Genomic DNA, 6,924 nt, shown 5'->3' on the forward strand with positions numbered 1-6,924 from the left:
TGAACCGGACTAAACCGGACTGAGACATCCTGAACTGGACCAAACCGGGCCGAGACATACTGAACTGGACCAAACCGGACTGAGACATTCTGAACCGAACAAAACTGGACCGAGACTTCCTGTAAGGGACCAAACTGGACTGAGACATCCTGAACTGGACCAAACCGGGCCGAGACATCCTGAACTGGACCAAACCGGGCCGAGACTTCCTGTAAGGGACCAAACTGGACTGAGACATCCTCAACTGGACCAAACCAGACTGAGACATCCTGAACTGGACCAAACCGGGCCGAGACATCCTGAACTGGACTAAACCGGACTGAGACATCCTGAACTGGACCAAACCGGGCCGAGACATCCTGAACTGGACCAAACCGGACTGAGACATTCTGAACCGAACAAAACCGGACCGAGACTTCCTGTAAGGGACCAAACTGGACTGAGACATCCTGAATTGGACCAAACCAGACTGAGACATCCTGAACTGGACCAAACCGGGCCGAGACATCCTGAACCGGACCAAACCGGACCGAGACTTCCTGTAAGGGACCAAACTGGACCGAGACTTCCTGTAAGGGACCAAACCGGGCCGAGACATCCTGAACCGGACCAAACCGGACCGAGACATCCTGTAAGGGACCAAACCGGACCGAGACTTCCTGTAAGGGACCAAACCGGACCGAGACTTCCTGTAAGGGACCAAACCGGACTGAGACACTGCCATTTGTACCTGCTGGACTGTGTGTGTGATTTAAAGACCTTGTAAACGTCAGAAGCTGATTAATGTGTTTATGTAGTTGTTAATGTGTTTTTATATCTGTATGTGTGAACAGCATTTCCCAGCATCCTCCTGGCCTCTGGGTGACACTGGAGATAAAGAAATGTGACGCCAGGACTCTGCCAAATGCAGATGTGGCAGCAGAATCCGTGTTGACGGGTTCTCACTCCCAGAGCGCCAGATAGCTTCGCCCAGTAACGTCCTTCAGCGTCACAGTTCAACACAGAAAGTACAGCTACATATAAATCCGAGTAAGGGGGGGCAGAAACCGGACTTTCACCCAGGAGACCGGTGTTCATTTCCCGTTTGATACATTAAGTCTACATTTTAGTGATGTTTTCCTGAATCCTAACCCTAACCGGACCAAACTGCGACCTTTCACAACTTCATCCACTGGTTTTATTTTGAAAGGCTAACCGGATGTTGCACAGTTGTTCTTGCTAACTGCAGCCAAGCTAATTATAGTTCAGTTTATTTGGTTTAGTTACTCACTTGGTTTTGGTCCTGGTTTCGCCTTCCCTCCTCTTTGTGTCTCTGTTTGAAATGTGGTTCATGTTAATTCAGTGAGAAACTCCTGGACTTTAACAGCTCCTGTGTTTCATGGTCAGAGTCCCTCCCACAGATCTGTGTTCCACCATATGATGAAGTCCACCCGCCCTTTACTCCGCGCTGCGTTACCGTATCGATCCTCTGGTGGTGACGTTACCCCCGTCAGACCGTCAGACCGCCGCAGGTTGGGACTGCACGCTGCACGTGAAACCGACACAGGCAGAAATCTCTCCACAGATCCACACAGGTTAACTTCAGCAGCTCACAGTCCCACACAGAGCAGGCTGGCTTCAGCTGGCTGGACTCGCAGCTCGAGCGGCGCGGTTAAATGCCGGCGTTGCATCAGCTCGGCGGAGTTGATTCGCTCTGTGAGTCTTAATTACATTTGTATTGAAACTTAATGTGAAAAATGTCAGTTGTGTGAGTCTGGCGGGACGGCTTTTCACCTGACGAGAAATATCGTCATAGTTTAATGTCGTGACACGAACCTACTGAGGACGGAAGAACAAGCGACCACAAAGACAACTTTCAAAAATGTCTGTCAGTCCTGGACCAGGGCAGCTTCTGTTCCGGGGTCGGGGGCTCGGCGTTCAGCCTAACCTGGTTAAGCTAAGCTAGTTTAGCCTTCGTGAACCTGCTCTTATCTGCCACGAAAACTAAAGACTGTTGCTTCATAACTTTGTTTTATTTTTATTTCAGGTAACGAAAATGTTCTTTCACTCCTAGTTTTAATTATTTCATTACCGACGATAACGTTGGCGCTCAGGGCGTTAAACAGCGACCCCAAGCGTCCATATGTGACGCCCTGGGAGGGGAACCGGTTGGGTGTCAGTGTGTCCGGATTCCTGATCATGCTGCCTTCAAGGGCTCCTCGTAAACTCTTCGCTTTTACTAAAAACCTGTGTTTTGCTTTCAGGTGCTGAAGGTTCCTGTACCAAAAATATTTTACGGCTCTTCTGTAAAACAGTTGTTTTGTGTTGTGCGTCCTGTTTCTGCCGGTTTTGGAAGTGTTTTATATGATTGTTATATTTCTGACAGCATTTGAAAGCAGCATCTGTGTGTGTGTAACGTGGTTTGTCCTCACTGTGGTGAGTGTTTGTGTTTGTTGCTGATATTAAAGTATTTTTTATATAGTTTGCTGGTCTGGACTTTACCTGCCACGGTGCGTTCAGGGCCAGTCTGTAAATCAGAGCTATTAAATCCATGTGATGCTGCCTCACTTTTATTTATATAGCGCCAGATCACGACGACAGTTATCTGCTGTCTCTTTTCATAAAGAGCAGGTCCAGACCGTACTCTGCGATGATACACACTAAAAACTGGGTTATTTCTTCAAGCCATTTTTTGGGTTAATTGTGTTGGGTTAAAAAAAACCAACATTGTAGTGAATATAACCCAACGTCTGGGTCAAAATATCAACCCCAACATCCGGGTTGAAATAACCCAGATATTAGTTGGTTGCTTTTTAACCCAGTTTTTAGTGTGTATTTACAGAAACCCAACAGTCCCCACCAAGAGCAGCACTAGGCGACAGAGGCAAGGACAGAGACCTCGAGCAGAACCATGGCTCAGGGTGGGCGGCCATCTGCCTCCACCGGCTGGGGGGGCAGATGGCCGCCATGATGGCTGACAGCTCTCACTGGTACATCTCTTACTGTGTTGATGCTCGATGTGTTTCCTCAAATGTCAGTCACTTTGGGTAAAAGCGTTATGAGTAAATGTAATGTACCCTAAACCTGGTTCCAGCTGCAGGGTTGGAAGGTTTGAATTCCACCTTAAAGTTCATCTCAAGATTCTTTGAACCCAAACACATCATCTTTCAGTCCTGTTGAACGTGTAACTTCCTCACGCCGTCTGCGGCCCTGACGCTGAGTAACTGCCTGACAGACGATCACAGGGAGATAAACACTTTCCCACGCTGCTGACTTTGAGAGGACGTCACCAGACAGCCAGCGTTGCCGGTTATGATGAACGGGTGTCAGGTTCCTAAATCCTAATTAAGATAAGTGATATGTTAACTAGGAACTGTTACCGAGACAACATTAAGAAGGGTTTACAACTTATCTGACTCGGGGGGACTGCATAGATGCCTCCCCTCCTGATGCAGGACCTGTCCGCTCTCTTCACCGTAAATACGAAAGACAAACGTGTGTTTGAACATCGACCCGCCCAGCAAATCTTTGGAAGCTCAACACATTACGACTCATTATTTTTTTCTAAAAACCCCCTTTTGTGCACCCGACACAATCGGTGCGCTTATTTCCTCCACTTTCACATTGACCTTCAGACAAAAGTGAAACATGCAACAGGACTGACAGGATCTCCACAGTGAAGCCTGAAGAAAATAAAAATACTTTCAGGAGCAAGTTGGCTTAAAAGAACCCAAACTCCTGCCTGACAGATGTGGTGTGGAAACTGTGAGATCTTCTGTAGAAGCTGAAGTAAGGTTGTGTTGGTAAACGTGACGTGAAAAGGCCCCTGATGAAACCTGTTACACTGAAAGAGGAACTCTGACTGTTTCCTAACTCTGTAACTATCTGACTGTCTGGATCAGCAGAGATAAACCTGTTGTAATTTGAATGTATTCAGCAGCCAACCCACAGACACCGTGTCCATATTTAGTCACTGCTGAGTCTCAGAAATGTGCAGCTTCATGGTTTGCATGAGGAAACGTGTGAGTATAAGAAGTGGTGGTTTGTAGAAGCTGCCGGAGACTCTACAGACATCAGCCTCACGGACACAGGTAAGTCTTCTTCTGCTTCTGACTGTTAATCTGACGAGTGACCAACATTAAATGAATGGATATTAAAGGCACTTGGGGTTCTGCTTGCTAAAATGCTCCTGTTAAATGTCGGCCCCTCCTGCTGAGGGGAGCTGCAGTGTCTCACCTTCCAGTGGCTCAGGAACTGCAGCAGAGTCGCGTCTCATTAAATGAGTTAAATGAGGTAACGAAGCGATTACTGATTTTTCTTTGCGTCAGGCAGCAGTCAGGGACGAGCAGCTGAACCCCAGTTGATGCGTGCATGCTCGATCTAAACAAATGCGCTGAAGTGAAAGAGAAATAGAGTCACTGGCTGGATTCCCGCGCTGACGCTCCCGTCCATCAGTTTCTTCCAGCTGCTCACGCACAACAACAACAACAACAACAACACAGGCAGACACTGTGCTTTCTACAAAACATTGCTGTATGCCTTTTTTCTCATCCGGGCTTCTGTGAAAAGACCGTTCCAATAAAACAACATCTACTCACATTTCAATAAACACAAAAACAGAAAGGCGTTACAAAATATTTCTCAATTTTTCAGGTTTTTTGCAGGTTTTTTTAACAAAAACACAAAGAAAAGTTTCTGTTACTGTAAACTAGCGGGATGGAAAGGTAGTGGGCCCTGTTTTCCAGTCAGGGATGGTTTATGTTGGGGTCTGGCCACATCACCTGCACTGTCATCCCTCGCTAAGCAACAGAGAAACGTGGCCTCACATGCGTGTGCATATCCAGCCCTGGACCGACCCACCTCAGTGTCTCTGCACACCTCTTACATTACAGAAGACGCATGTGGCTGGTGGTCATATACTTTTCAGCGCCGAGCCAAAAATAATTCCTCAATTGGATCGAGAAATGGGGAGTACAGGAACAAATATACAACTATGAAGCAGCCTGGTGGAAACTAACATCATGCCAGATGAGAACAAACCGGCGCTGCTCCGGCCCATCATGCAGTGCATCCAGAAGGCTGATCGTTTGTGCAGCGGGGATGGAGAAACCCTTGCAGAGGCTCTTTGTCCTGTGACATTTGGGCCACGGCGCCTTGTTTTAGTTTAAACCACACTTCACCGGTGAAGCCACGAGGCTACGCATCTGCACCGCAGGCCAGAAAACACATACATATGGTGCAACCCAAAACACAGGACTGCAGTGTTTTTCACACAGACAAATTTAGTCAAAACAGGTCACCTGTCTGCATGGATCTATGCAGGCCAGCGGGACACAACATCCTGCCGTTTTTCAGTTCAGGACAGCAACACTGGTCTTTGACCCGAACGCTGGGCCTCTGGAATGGAAGCCTGTACGGCCGCCTCTCGGTGCGGGACAGTGTTGATGTAGCGACTCAGTAGATATTGTAAAATGTTGTGTGACCACAATGGTTGGCTCTCGTAGCTGATGTAGGCGGATGGCGTTTGCCAACACCATATTGACAGTTGCTGTTGATGGGTGAACAGACGACCCTCAGGAGGTCGTTTGGACGTCACATGTACTGTCACTTTGTACGCAGTAGCATCCAAATGACATGTACTTCACAGCAGTGTACCCGTTTTCCTGCTCACTCAGGAGCGTAGACCTGCTGTAATGGACTACATCACGCAGTTCAGAATGAGGTGCAACAAACCCATACGGACAGTCGAGGGTGGACAGTTGAACACATGCCTGTTCTCCAGACCGAATGTATGGATGCCACGGTTGGGCTGGACCCTGCCCAGCAGGCCTGATTGACATGTTCCACCACAGTGGCTCTGATTTCCTGGGAAACATGTCTGTTGCCTGCTCCCCTTCTTTGCTCTTGTCCTCGTCCTCGTCACCATCTTCCTCCTGCAGCTCTTCCTCGTCCTCTTGCTCTTCCTGCCTGCATATTTGCAAAGTTCTCAGAAAAGAGGTGAGCTTACCTGAGGTCTGTTTGTGGTGCTGAGCAAGTCAATTCGAGACCTTTATTTCCCCCCGAGGGGCGATTAGATTTGCCCCATTAGCAATGATTTGACAGACAGTACATGACATCGGTTAAAAATACAGGCTCAGACACATAAACAACATTAAAAGATTTAAGTTCCAGTGTGTGTTTTATACCTTTGTTAACAAAAGTTAAAGTTATTTTGGGCCAAGCATTCACTTTAAGTGCATCAACAGTTGGAAGAAACTGAAAAGCTGCGAGCAGCGTCGGGCGGGCCCCGGCCGACGCTGGGAGATAGGGATACGTGGCTCTGAATTATCGCATGCTTGGACCGGTCAGAAAGGAGTTAGACGTCACTTCCTGTTTCCCCTAGGTGGCACTGGACAACACTGGCTAATCATCTGAAGTGTAGAAAATCCCCTTCAAATCAAACAAAAGGGCTGACTTCCTGTTGCCAGTAGGCTATAACAACTTCCTGTTTCATGGCTAATCATCACGAGGCGACGCTACGGACACACACTTCGACCAGAACTCACAGATAGCGAGACTTTTTATCAACAACGCCTTTAGATTGCACAGCCAAAATCTGAGGAGCTCGTTAAAGTTAGGACCATTAAATTGAAAATGGCCGGCTTCCTGTTAGGCTTCGCTCCCAGGGGATTTATTCTAGGTCGGCACATCATATATCTGCCACAGATGTACAGTTGGGTCGTCGCACGCTGCAGCTGTTTTCTGCAGATCTGATGCTGAACCTTTCTGTAGATTATTAGAACCCCGGAGTTCCTTAATGAACCTGTTGAACATGTCAGGACTTCTTCTTCTTCTGCAGATTTTTGTGTCAGGATGACTTCCTGTGTGGTGTCCCTCTTCTTCTTGGCCTTCCTGTGTTCCTCCATCAATGCCGTCGATCCCACCGGCCTCAAACTGAGAATCACC

General features: G+C 47.8%; 1 long non-coding RNA gene across 1 annotated transcript; it reads left to right on the top strand.

Annotated features, from left to right (window-relative positions):
* The first annotated feature begins 20 nt into the window (after positions 1-20).
* LOC123963328 lies at positions 21-2,460 on the top strand. Its single transcript, XR_006823158.1, has 2 exons — positions 21-1,695; positions 2,244-2,460. It is a non-coding gene; the product is annotated as an uncharacterized LOC123963328 (long non-coding RNA).
* Positions 2,461-6,924: the final 4,464 nt, after the last annotated feature.

Source organism: Micropterus dolomieu, linkage group LG02 (assembly GCF_021292245.1).
Source record: "Micropterus dolomieu isolate WLL.071019.BEF.003 ecotype Adirondacks linkage group LG02, ASM2129224v1, whole genome shotgun sequence".
Classification (NCBI taxonomy): domain Eukaryota; kingdom Metazoa; phylum Chordata; class Actinopteri; order Centrarchiformes; family Centrarchidae; genus Micropterus; species Micropterus dolomieu.